Below are 13,671 nucleotides of genomic sequence, written 5' to 3' on the forward strand. Positions count from 1 at the left end.
AGGAGGAGCCCTGGCCAGGCTGGTGGCCGTGACACGGTGCTCATGGAGACCCAGCCCCACCTGCAGCCCGACTGCCCGGGCCCTCTGCAGAGCTCCGGAAAGCCCGTCCCTGCCAGCTCCGGCCCCGGGGTCACCGGACAGAGCACACCCAGACCGGGGCCATCAGCTGGGCCCGGGCTGTGCCTGTCGCCTCAGCCCTGGCGCTGCTGCTCTGACGGCCTCGGCCCCATCAGCTTTATCCTCAGCCTGGGCCTTGTCACCCGACACGGAAAGACAGACAAGTTCCTTCAGGGATCCTTGGCAGAAAGACGATGGAATTATTGCCGGGGGCAGCCGGGGGAGCCTCTCCCGGCCCCACCCGGCCCCTGTCAGTCCCAGGGAGCTCAGCGGGGCAGCCCCGATCTCCCCCTCGGCTCCAGGCCCCACTGCCAGGGGATGGCAGCCTGGAGCCATCACGGGACCCTCCTCTGGGCAGCTGCTCCTCTGCACAGCAGCCGCTCGGCCTCACTCAGCCGGGGGGCTTTAAACCTGCTGCAACTGCCGGGCCCACGGACTGGGAGCAAATCACAGCACAAGGGTTCAAAGGCAACCAGGGCACTCAGCCGGTTTCATCTGCTCCCCACTGGGACAGAACAAAGTCGGGTGGGATGGGCCGAAGAACATCTGGGAATGTTCCACTCACCGATGCTGGAAGAAAAGACCCTGAGGTGACAGAAGCAGACACTGGTCAGTGTGCAGGTCTGCACTGGGCTCTCTGCCCAGAAAGGGAACCACGCAGCTGCTTGGGAGTGTGTGACTGTCAAAAGGACAACACGCAGCATCAGGGCCCTGCCACCTCCACTGCACACTCTGCAGAGCAGCCTCAGGAGAGCGACTGCAGCACCTCTTTTGGCACCCGTGATCTGGCTGGACCTTCACAGTGCAGGTATGAGGAGAGGCCCAGGACTTTGGAGCACTCTCACTCCTCCTAGGATAAGGGCCAGCTGCTGCAGACAAGCACATCCTGGGCTCGGATCAGCAGGAGCAACAGAGAAAGCCTTTGCAGACTAAAGTGCAGATAAGCCATTCCCACCTGTAGGGCACCTCAAAACGCACAGGTAATCACATACACCTGAAACCCAGGCTGCCTCTCCCTTGCTGGGTAGAGCAGCATAATGGGAGATCAGTGGGGCAGAATAGCACGTGCTGAGGACCAGGCACCTAGGCTAAGTGGGATTTCAGGGTAGAGGATGCGAGTCCCAAGAGCTGAATGCTAGTCTGAAGTGGGAGCACATTCAGTGTGTCCCTGGGGCATACCTGTCATGTAAACGAAAGTGTGGAACAACAGGATTTGCTTCCATGGCATTTCCCTGTTTGACACTAAGCATTAATGCTCAAAGGCTTCCCATACAATCAGTGCTCACTGCACCATGGCAGCACATGCAGACCCCAGGTGAGGAAGGGCATCGGTGACACCCACCCCCAAAGATGCTGTTCTTGTCCCAAAAGGCACGGTCCCATCTGGGGGTGTCTGTGCAGCTGAGGTTGCAGGCACAGAAGTGCCCTCCAGCTCCAGCGCCCGACAGTCACCTCCTTCCTCCCACTGACCCAGGCAAAGCCTTTCCTCTCCTTCTGCCCTGGCATGTGGCAGTGAGTTACTCACTTCTGCAGGAGGGAGGGGCTTTGGAAGGCCAAGAACAGATACTCGCCTTAATTAAATGAGTTGTGCTTCATGTCGTTGGTTCTGCAGATCCCTTCTCCAAGGAGGACTCTGTGCCCAGAATGTGACTTTTCCTTCATGATGCAGCTACTGAGACAGTAAGAGGCTGTCCCAGCATGAGCCTGACAGAGACCTGGGTCTCAAGGGGCAAGAGATTCTGGGATAAAACACACAATGGCAGGTAAAGAATACATGGGCACCCCGTCCTGTGAGTTTTGTTGCCTTTTAGAGCAGGGGTATTCAGTGCCACACTTGGTAACCACCACCATATTTCTGCCACAGGAACTGCCCTCTTGACTCCACCTTGACTATCACAACTACCAGCTGTGATTACCCACATGGTTCTTACGCAGCAGACTTTGTGAAGGTCATGAGAGCTTTTGGGACAGGGACATCCAAGCCCTTTGGCAGGGTAAAATGGCATCAGAATTAGAAGTAACTCTAGGAAACTGGAGCAGTTGTCTCAGATTTTCAGAAGGAAATTGAATGAAGAGAAAGAAAGTGCTTTTGGGAAGATTATATGAGATGGCTTATGGCTCTTGAATTAAGAAGAAAAGGAAGTGGAGGTTGTAACCCATCACAATTTAACATTGAAAATAAAAAAAAAGGTTATTTTGATATTTCAAGGGAATTTTTTTGTTTTGTGTTTGTGTTTGGATGTTATGCAGGCCTAGAATGTTTCTGTAGCAGGGACAACTGGATTGGATTGGTAATTAAGTGAATAAGAAAAACAGTATCTTTACTTTGGACAATATATCTTGAACAAAATAAAATTATTAAAATATCTACCATAAATTATAAATACCTTAAATATATTATATGCCTTACTTGAAAATTATCATATTCCTTGGGATTTTAAACTCATATCACACTTACTGGATGTTTTATTTTGCAGGGGTTTTTTAGGATTCTTACAACTTGCTGTAATTTTCAGTCTAAACTAATCATTTCAGACAACTTGTGCTCTGCCTGAAGTCATCTTTAGATAGATTATTCTGGTCCTACATATTCTCCAGGGAATTACAGTGCAGCTTTATTAAGAATCAAATATATTACTTTATTAGAACACATGTAGAACACCAATGAAAAACTAAAGTTTTACTGTTCTTGTTTTGTGACTATTTGCTATGCGTGGGGGGCAGAGATGACTTTGCATTGATGCACTATTTTTACAGTTGTCTGTCATGTGATCAGTACTAGTGCAAAGGTCCTGAAAAAAATGTTGATCCATAATGACCATAAAGAAAAGCCTCTCAGAGAAAAGTTTACAATAGATGCAGTTATTGGGCTCAAATAGAGCTTCTGACCCACATGGCAGGGATTGGCAGGGGATCTCTGGAACACAAATGCTGTGTGCCAGCACAAATGGCCATAAACATTTCAGACACACTTTGTCGTTAAAGGCAGATTCACCAGTTCATCTGTGAGCTCCCCATCACACCCCAGGCAAGGAGGAACTCACCTGGCCCCTCAGCTTTGCTGCACAGCTCTCATGATAGTGCTCTTTCACCCCTCCAGCCCTACCATGACAGCACGGGACTGCTGGGAGGAACACAGCCCAGCACACAGCAAGGTTTTGGAATCAGAGCCCAAAGAGGTAAAGTCCAAGCTTAGCTACTGTGTGAGTGCAAGAGCAGTGTGGGGTCATGGGATGGCTCTGGTCCCAGAGCCTACAAAGTTCCTTGCTCCAGGAATACATGGCAGGCTGGAAGGACTTGTCACTGAGCTGAGGAGACTGATCTGTGCCACCTGGCATGGCAGTGACCAATGAAGTGCTCACTGCACATTTAGCTGATTAGATTATTATTAAAATAGGGTAATTTTGCATAAATACAAATATATCCCATCCTTCAGTAAGAGGTGTTATCCTATTATTCTTGAAAATTAAAGCAAATTTTGAGAATCCTGTTTTTTCTGTGTAAATAATGAACATCGTAATTACCAACGGAAAATGTGGTATCAAAATACTGCAAACTCTTTCTGCATTTGAGAATGTCTCACATAATTTAATGTTCTGATGTATTTGTTTTTGAAGAAAGGAGGTAAACATTTTTTATATAATTGCAACACTCACTTAGAGAAACAAAAGGTTAGTTGTGCAAATCTAAACAAGTCTATCTCCACAGTGTAGCTTCCCCCTGTTTCTCTTGCAAATGCAGTCAACAGAGAAACGAGACAATCAAGTGTCTCCTAATTTTATTTCATGCTGCTGTTCTCATTTCTTCTCCTTCCATGCCACTCTCCAACTCCTTTTGCCTTCTCCTTCCATTGCCATGAGAGCCTGTCCACCCCACTCACCTGTTCTGTAACTGAAGCTGTTCAGCTGCTTTGGCATGTGATGTAAAGGGCATCCTGAATGTCACCTCCTCGTCCAGAACCTACTGCTCATGTATCTTTCTCTGACATTTGCTGTCAAGATGGAAGGAATTTGAGTAACCATGGAAATCTCATGCACAGTCAAAAGCTGTTAATCATTAAATCTAAAAGTGCTGTGAGTTAACCGTCACTAATCTCTAGCTAGTTTTGCCCTCCCTCTTCACTTTGGAAGACTGTTACTTTTCCTCAGAGGCAGATACTTAGGTGTCATCAGAGCAAAATAAACACATTCTTAAGTTTAATATATATTGTTAAAACTTCAGAATGCACATCTGTTTTCCCTGCTGTGAGATCAAATAACAACTGTATCAAGCATTGCAGAAATCAGTCTCTGAAGGAAGGAACAGGATCAGATCACAAGGCCGCCTCGGTCCATCCATAGCTACCCTGAGACACAGGAGGTTCTGAACAGCCACAGGCACAAAGGTCACTCGTGTTCTGTCTCTGCAATGGCCAAATCAGTAACTAGCTCAACCAGGTTAGTCAGTCTTTTATTTGTTAGTCTTAACACTGGCTTTTCCCTAGACATAATCCCCAACTTTTTTCCTGTCCATCCTTTTTAGCATTGCTCATCTGGACTCATAGCTCAAGTCTCTGAAGGACACATCTTACCTAGATAAACCACCATTACCCAGTTTAAATACATTATACCAGGAACAGAGAAAGTACTCATCGTATTTCATTGAATTCAACACAACATCTACCTTTCAATAGAATAAAAAGAACTTTTTATGTGAAAATCATCCTTACCATCTCCAGGATCCAGTGCCTAGGCACATCTTAGCTAAAGTGTCAGAATGAGAAGCTTTGCACCAGAGAATTAGTGTTCTGGCATTTCTCCTTGTCTCATGCCAGCATTCCTGAGAGGTCTTGTTTTACCCAGGGATCTTCAGTATGAGGCTACACATTCCTTATCGGTCCACAGGCACAAAGATCCCTCTTGGCATGTGTTATAAATATTAACAGCATAGCTGAGAATAGCATTTGCAAGCTGCAAATCCCACTGGGAATTGTCTTCAAAATTACTGTAAAACTAACATTAAGCAATAAAAAATGCTGAACATCTTTCTTTAAAAATGAACAAGAAACTTGGTGCTTATCTTTGCATTTTGTGAGCAATTCAGCATATGAGGCAACTCCTTCTGGTGCATGTTGATAATTTCATTCCTACAGTTAAAGCCTTCTCTTATTCCTGCACTCACATTCAGAAGATAATCTATTCTGGTAACCCTGTCCGTTTTCCAAATATGTGATAATAACCTATTTTGGCAACAATAAGAAATGTATATGTAGCATTTGGATTAGTTTTGTTTTCTTGGTTCAGTCTACTAAAAGTGATCTATTGCTACAACCAGAAGGGAGAGAATGAATTAAAAGGAGCGTGTCCAGAGAAGGGAATGGAGCTGGGGAAGCAACTGGAGCAGCAGGAGCAGCTGAAGGAGCTGAGGGGGCTCAGGGAGAAAAGGAGGCTCAGGGAGGACTTTCTGGCTCTACAACTCCCTGACAGGAGCGGGGTGCAGGGTGGGGGGTGAGTCAGGCTCTGCTCCCAGGGATCAAGGGACAGGGTGAGAGGAAACGACCTCAAGCTGTGCCAGGGGAGGTTCAGGTTGGACATTAGGAGGAATTTCTTCACAGAAAGGGTGGTAAAGCATTGGGAAGAGATCTGGACATGGGGGCTTTCAGCAGACTGCTCAGAATAGCAGGCAGTAGACACACAGCCAGGTCTCAAAAGCATCAGCTAGAAGGTTGTCCAACAGACCGGAAGGGTTTGCAGAGCTTGCTAAACCCAGACAACTAAAACTTCCACAGCTGAAACCAATACCAGAGAAAAGAACCTCATCCAGAAGGACACAAAGGTCAAGGAGAATTTTGCACTGTATGCTTTTTAACTCGATTTTTTTTTTTTAGTGGCAGACATAGACCTCTCATCTGTATCTGTTGGCCTAACTGGGTTCTTCTTCCAGATCCCCAGGTCCTTTCTGCTCTATGGTTGGCAGAGGTTCTGTCAGAGGTGATCTGAAACATCAGAAAAATTGAAAAGTTACTGCAAGGAACACATTCAGGAGAGGTCTCCTTTGATACAGATGTCCCAACATCACACTTGAATCCAGCTTGGAGCCCTAGAGCTGCGCCTGAGTGGCTCAGTGGAAGAGGCACTTGCACCTTCAGCAGGCTTTTCTGGAAGTCATGTTACTCTGTTGGTCATATGAGATGTTTCTGAATGACTTGTGCTTGATGTTTTCAATCCCACAAAGTGGACAACAGCCTTTCAAACACATGATCTGAACAGGATTCTGTTCGTATACATGTAGGACAATGAGTGTCTTTATATTCAGGTCAGAAATCACTGTTGGCTGTATTTGCTCTGGAGAAAGCCTTTGGGCCTCAGCTTCTCGGTGAGGGAGTCACAAAGAAACATTCAAATATGAAAATTATGCAGAAAGCCAGTGCAAAATGACATTACACAGACAGACAGAGTTTTAGCAAGGTGTAGTGGGTTGAGCCTAGCCAGATACCAGGTACCCATTAAAACCACTCTCTTACTCTCCCTCTGAAACTGGACAAAGAAGAAAAAAAACCCAAAAAAACAGCTAAGGATTCACGAGTTGAGATAACAGCTAGGAGAGGTCACTTGCTGATTACCTTCACGGGCAAAACAGACTCAAAGTGGGGGTAGTACCTAAATTTATTATTAACAGGATAAGAACCAAAGAGTGAGAAATAAAATAGTCTTAAAAACACATTCTCCCCACCCCTCCTTCCTTCCATGTTCTCCCTCCTCTTCAATCTCTTTCCCCTGAGTCTCTTTCTACCTGCATCTTTCCCATGCCATGCTATTCTGAAGCAGTAAAATATTTCAAGGCCTAGATCAGAGGACATGTTCATCATATGAGTATAATCAGTGTTACGTTGGAAACTACTGATGCTTATTGACTTGAATGAATTATCCCCAAAGATACAGTCAGTATGAAAGAAATGCCAATGCCAGCAGTGCAGGGCGATGGGGAATGGGGGTTACAGTCAGTTGTTGTTTCTGCCGCTGCTCAGGGAGAGGAGTTGGAGTCCTTCCCCTGCTCCCGTGGGGTCTCTCCCACGGCAGACAGTCCTCGATGGACCTCTCCAGGGTGAGTCCATCCCTTGGGCAGCAGTTCTTCCCAACCTGCTGTCCCGTGGGTCACTCCTCCATGGGGTCAGTCCTTGACGGATGAGCTGTACTGTGTCCCCCACAGGGGCCACAAGTCCTACCTGGGAAAAAACTGTTCTGGCCTGGGCTTCCCTCTCCATAGCCTGCAGGTCTCCAGCAGGACCCTGCCCTATCCTGGGCCTTCCACAGAGTCACAGCCGCCTTCCTGCATCCACCTGCTCCAGCATGGGCTCCTCCATGGGCTGCAGGGGGGTCTCTGTACCCTGATGCTCCCCCACGGGCACAGGGGCAGAGCTGCCCCACCCTGCTCTGCACCACAGGCCACAGGGGCACAGCTCCGGCACCTTGAGCACCTCCTGCCCCTCCTTCTGCACTGCCCTTGGGGTCTGCATTGCTGTTCCCATGTTCTCACTCTGCTCTTCCCTGGCTGGAGTTCTTTCTGCGCAACAACCTTCTGTTCCTAAATATATTATCCCAGAGGTGTTACTGTCACTCCTAGTTGGCTCAGCCTTGGCCAGTGGTAGGAAGTCCATCCTGGAGCCGGCTGGCATTGGCTCCATGGGACAGTGGAAGCTTCCTAGCAGCTTCTAACAGAAGCCACCCTTGTAGCCCCCCTGCTACCAAAACCCAGCCACAGAAACCCACTACACAAGGATTTCTCATTGCCCTGAACTGTTTTTTTACTTCGTTGCAATGAGGTGCAGTGCCAGGACAAGTCTCACCAGGTGGGACTGCACAGCCTGCACTACACTCCTATGTCACTAACACAGAACACACTGCTCTCCGAAGTGTGGGACTGCAGCAGTCTTGCAAATCTGCATGAAAGGGGACAGGATTTCATCATAATTCTAAACTTTCATCTCCAAAGTATGCAGCTCCCATTGGAACTTTTGCTCTTCGAGACTGAAAAAGAAATGTTAAAGAGAAAAGTGTTAGTTAGCAATTAAAGAACTCTCCATTTTGAAATGAATGAGTTTGTCTCCTGGATTCCTATAGGAGTGACAGCTGAGATTAGTTCAAGCCCTTTCCATTCCAGCAAATCTTTTGCTGCATCAACTTCTCGTATACAATGCACCCACATGACCGCATCTTCTTTCTCTGCTGCCTGTCCTTACTCACTCATTTGTTTTTCTTCTCTTTACATTCCCTATCCCTAACCCTTCTCAGTTTCCCCACTGAGTGTGTTTCTCATCCTTCTCGCCCTCACCCACCATGACATGTCCTTGGAGGGACATGAGCCCTTTCCCTGCCCAGGCACAGGATGGGACAGACACACACACACTGCTCCTCTGCTCTCCCACCTGCACCTGGGCTTAGCCTATGCAGGCCTGTGGTCTGTCAGAGGAGCAGCACATCTGTGCAGATCCTGCATATTCCTGGTGCCTTCCATGGCCCTGAGTGCCTCTCAGTTCCTGGTCAGGCCATCAGGGACCCCAATCACCTGAGGAGGAGCTGAAGTGGCCCCAGGCACAGGAGACGCTGCAATCTGTGTAGGCACCTGAACCTGCTCTCCAGAACATCGACCCACAGCAGGAGGTTTCCTGCTGGAGCAGAACTGAGTGGCTCTGAGCTCTCTCCAGCCTCACTAGCAGGGGTTGTTTGCTTTATCCTATGAGCTTCATGCTGTTAGGGAAATAAGCATGACTTGGAGTCATGCTTTTAATCTTCATTTAGTGGCAGTAATAATTTACTTATTTGCACCCAATTTCACTCTGCAATGCATCTTGTTATCCCCCTGAATCTCCTTCTACCTGCATCTTTCCCATGCCATGCTATTCTGAAGCAGTAAAATATTTCAAGGCCTAGATCAGAGGACATGTTCATCATATGAGTATAATCAGTGTTATGTTGGAAACTACTGATGCTTATTGACTTGAATGAATTATCCTCAAAGATACAGTCAGTATGAAAGAAGTGCCATAACTACCAATCTTCAGGAAAATTTACAGAACTCAAAACTCAGGAGTCACAATTTCTCAATACAAGGCAGGATGTGAAGGTTCTCTTATGAATCTATAAACTAGGACTTCTTCATCTACTGCCCACTGAGTGAATGCCCCAGTGGATCAACAAATATCCCCAAGACATGTCTGAAATTATTAGGACTGTCCTGGGAAACTAGTGAAAACAGGAAACTAATGAGACTGTCAAAGGTAGTTGATGAGCATATAAAAATTATAAACTGAACAGAATTTCACTGTTGCACCATAATGAAAGAGGAAATAGGACCTCTCATTTTATTTTCTACCGTAGTGGAATTTGCTGGCTGCCAGAGGGCAACATGTTTATAGTAAGACAAGATGCAAAGGCCTTCTTAGCCAAATGTAAGAAGTCAGCAGTGTTCCTCTTCAATCCTCTTTTTTCAAGTTGTAAAACAGAATGGATGAGCACTATATGAAGATCTGGCCACTCTTTTCCTAGGTTTATTTTTGGCAGTAGTTTCTGACACCTGAACAAGGACCATGGGGCTTCTTCCACTAGTGATCCCATTGAAACTCATGGATAAAAGTAATGAAGAAAGTATCACACTTCCAGAATGTGAAATTTCTTCCACACTGGAATGTTATTAACTCAAGTCTCCAGTTCACAATACAAATCTAAAACCCAATGTGAGATTTTGCCTGGCCATAGGCTGGAATCTGTGTCTATGTCTACATATTTTCACTTAGAGTGTGACATGTTGCTAAGTATTCCCTCTCCCTCTCTGCCTTCTAACACAGTGTCTGATGGAGGAGAAGTTATATCTTAAGGACTGGCAGAGAGTGAGGCAGCTGCCTGATGTCTTTCTCAAGATGCTCTATTTTTAGCATGCTTGAGTCTCTTCTTCATGGGAAATGTCAGCACTGCAGCACCTTGCCCATGCCAGTTTCCTCTGTCATCTGGTTGGCAGAGCTAAGCCTTGACTCTTCCTCTTCATCACCACCAACCCTAATGATCACCACCATCCTATGTGAGTCAAGGGGAGGTCATCATTGATGACCAGGAGGAGCTGGTGGCTACAGATACAAGTGCTATAAAGAAATTATTTTAAATGAGATTGTTAAGGTTTTTCAGCAATGCTTTTACTTCATACCTTTGACAACATTGTGTCATGACAACCTGGGTTTCACTGCTGATGAGGGAACAGCCATCTACAAGCTGACAGGGGCTGTCATGCACTACAGGAACCTGAAGTTCAAGCAGAAACAATGGCAGGACCAGGTAGAAGTGCATGGCACAGAAAATCCTTAGCAACTAACCTTTTAATAAAGAAATCAGTTTTGTGAAATATTTTTTTTTTCCCAGACAGGACAAAAGCTATTGCTTAATCATGTGAAAACTAAATAATGTTTCTTTTAGTGTACATGAATCTGTGAACCTGATTCTCTGCTCCCTGGCATCTCTTACTAAATGGTGCTCCTTCAGTTTGTTTTTTGATGGGATATTTTAATGCATTTTACCATTTGGCACACAGAGAGTTTTGACAAGTTTTAAGAAGACAAAATGTCCCTAGTTTCATGCATAGGCTCTAGACCTTGCTTTGTCATGTATATCCTTCTCCTAATGACAGTACAGACCATGGCCTATTGAAATATAAGAGCTTTCTTAGACTGTGACTAAGAAGTCTGGTTGTAATCCTAATGACTTTTTAAAGTGAAAGTTATTAAAATAACTCATTTATAAATGTGTTAAAATATTCAAGGAAGGTTTTCTTACTGATAACTGCATTCAGAAAAATACCAATATTGGCTTTCATGGCTTTCATAGTTTTTCTGTATTCAGCGTTGATTGTGACACTAGATCAAAAGATTTGCAATCAAGAATTTTGAACATTAAGGGCATTTCTGACACATACACACACAAAGATCAAGTTCCAGTCCATGTCCAAAGATCAATTTTTAATTTCTCTCTCTTGTCTTTCAGTTGCTGACAAGGGTCTGTACTCAGCAGAGCTGCTCTGATCCTATGTTATACTCAAGTCAAAGTTGGGAATAAATTTGTAACCAAAGGTCAAACTATGGAGGAAGTAAAATACAGGAATACATAGTAAAATACTAGGAATACATTTCTCTTCAGAAATCTAAAATTTGTTAATATTTCTCTGTGCAGTAACTTCGTGCAATTTCCTTTTTCTTCCGGTGCACCTTTGTCAAATGCTGTGTTTGAGAAGATGTTCCTGTGGATGGTTGTTCACCTCAAACAACAGCTGGACATGAAGCAGCCCAGGCAGTACTTCATTGTGTCCTGGACATTGCTGGCTTTGAGATCTTTGATGTAAGGAACAGGGTTTTCCCAACATCTTCATGGAAGGAACAATGGTTGTTAAGAAAATTCTAAGACTCCTTTCATGAAGAGTCTGACTAATCTAGTGGCCTTCTATGATGGAGTGACTGTTTTAATGGACAAGGGAGAGCAACTGAGGTCATCAGCCTGGACTTCTATGAGGCCTCAGATATGGTCCCTCACAACATCCTTGCCAGTAAATTGGAGAGCTGAGGTACCAATGGATGGACTGTTAGATGGATAAGGAATTGGCTGCATAGCTGCATCCAAGAAGTTATAGTCCAAGACTCAATGTCCAAGTGGAAATTAGTAGTGTCCCTCAGGGGTTCATACTGGAATCAATACTACTTGGTATCTTCATTAATGACATATTGAACTCTATTTAGCAAGGGAAGAGAATGGAGTTGAAATCACTTGAGAAGAGCCAGGGGCTGCTGAAACTTTAGCAAGAAGCAGGGAAACACCAGTATATTGTCTTAAAGAAATTAGGGCAAACTCCTCTAACAGGGGATGTGGCCCAGCTGAAGCACCTCTCTACCAGTGCCATAGTATGGGAAACAAACAGAAGGAGCTGGTTGCCACTGCCCAGGTGGGCACTATGGCCTGATTGCTACCACAGAAACTTGTTGGGATGGATTGTGTGATTGGAATGCTCTGACTGACAGCTATAAACTACTCAGAAAGGACAGTCAAGGAAGAAGAGGTGAGAGATTGCCCTGATAAGATGCATCCCCCTGTAAGCCATTATCACTCACACTTGAGAAGTCATGGCTGTCTGATGAAGTTCCCACTGATGGAAAAAGGGGAAACAAAACCCCCACTTTTAAAAAGGGGCATAAGGAAGACCCAGGGAATTACAGGCCACTCAGTCTCACCTCTGTGCATGGCAAGATCACGGAACAGATCCTCCTGGAAAATATGCTGTGGTACATTGTCTGGATGATCACACTCAAAGAGTTGTGGCTTGAATTTCATGTGGAGACCAGTGATAAGTGGTGTCCCCCAGGGCTTTGTTTTGAGACCAGCATTATTTAACATATTTGTCACGTACATGGACAGTGGGATTGAGTGCACCATCAGCAAGTCTGCTGGTGACACCAAGCCATGTGTTGAGTGTTGAGGGCAATGTATTGGAGAGAAAGTAGATTCTGGTTAAATATAAGAGTGACATTTGTTAAGGCAAGGCCAGTGAGACACTGGAACAGACTGGCCCCAGATTACAGGAATGCCTCATCATTGGAAGTGTGCAAGCTCAAGCTGAATGGGGCTTTGAGCAACCTCATCTAGTCAGAGATATCCCTGCCCAGCAGCAGTCTTGCACTAGATTATTCTTTTAAGGTCCCTTCCAACCCAAACCATTCTGTGCTGCTGTTCTCTAAGTTCTGTACGTCCAAGGCAGTCCGAGAGACAGTCAGTCCATTGCCCAGAGAGACAGGGCTTCTGATGTGCCCCTGCACTCACTGTTTTACACAGGTTGTTTCTGGGCTCCTCCTGGGCAGGACAAAGGGTGTTTCCATCAGCCTCCCCCCTCCACCGCACAGGGAGCCCACAGGTGAGCTCTGGGTTTGAACTTCAAAGAAGTGTGTGCTTTTCCTTGGAACAAGCTGTTCATGCCCGGGCCACTGCTTGGTGTTGGATCTCCTTGGATCACAGGCACCATTTGTTCTGACCTTGCCCCTGTGCTCTTCCCTGAGCTTTATCCTCTGAGCTCTTTTAGCAGTCAAAATGCCAATGACCAGGAGAAGAGCATGTTTAGAGCTGATACTGTTTAAAGCAGCTCAAGTGACAGTACAAGATGCTTGTGATGGGGTGCAAGTGCTGGACTGAGGATGTATCAAAGTTGCACCACAGTTATGCAACAAAAGTCTGCCTTGAGTCCAGGAGGAAATTACTGGAAATGTAGCAGTATAATCTATTGGTCCTACATCCAAGTTCTCCAAGTGCTTTGACTAATTGAGATTCTGTCCTTATGTTTCTAGACAAATTATTTATAGTCAATACATTCACAGCATTGGTAAGATACAAAACATTTCTATCTCCTTAAATCAAATGACAATTATGCCCTTAGTTCAGTTTGCCAGACAATGCCTTGCCAAATAATGTTTGCCAAAAAATGTTTTGACCGAAGAAAGAGGAAGAATCCAGAGCATCTGCCAACCAGACTCTATAAAAGTGTCTTTGCAGTGCT

At 45.5% G+C, this 13,671-nt stretch overlaps 3 long non-coding RNA genes across 9 annotated transcripts in view; 1 reads left to right on the plus strand and 2 right to left on the minus strand.

Moving 5' to 3' along the window:
* The window catches only part of LOC127475860 (uncharacterized), a 53,852-nt gene extending 48,910 nt beyond the window's left edge, over positions 1–4,942 (minus strand). For 4 of the 5 annotated variants that reach the window (XR_007906354.1, XR_007906353.1, XR_007906352.1 and 1 more), the window contains exons 1-2: positions 4,826–4,942; positions 3,998–4,108 (exon numbers count right to left, since the gene is read on the minus strand). This is a non-coding gene — a long non-coding RNA (uncharacterized LOC127475860). The remainder of the gene's footprint in view (positions 1–3,997; positions 4,109–4,825) is intronic. The other variant, XR_007906355.1, reaches the window with a different exon arrangement.
* LOC127475874 (uncharacterized) overlaps positions 1–13,671 on the minus strand; it is a 72,781-nt gene that overhangs the window by 54,504 nt on the left and 4,606 nt on the right. The window lies entirely within an intron of this gene.
* Positions 204–2,325, plus strand: LOC127475867 (uncharacterized). Of its 3 annotated transcripts, none has more exons than XR_007906366.1 (3): positions 204–925; positions 1,730–1,880; positions 1,982–2,325. It is a non-coding gene; the product is annotated as an uncharacterized LOC127475867 (long non-coding RNA). The 3 variants fall into 3 exon arrangements; XR_007906365.1 differs by lacking the exon at positions 204–925 and adding an exon at positions 979–1,097; XR_007906364.1 differs by lacking the exon at positions 204–925 and having other exon boundaries at positions 1,667–1,880.

Source organism: Manacus candei, unplaced genomic scaffold (genome assembly GCF_025592945.1).
Source record: "Manacus candei isolate 608988 ecotype Guabito, Panama unplaced genomic scaffold, ASM2559294v1 h1tg000047l, whole genome shotgun sequence".
In the NCBI taxonomy this organism is placed as follows: Eukaryota; Metazoa; Chordata; class Aves; order Passeriformes; family Pipridae; genus Manacus; species Manacus candei.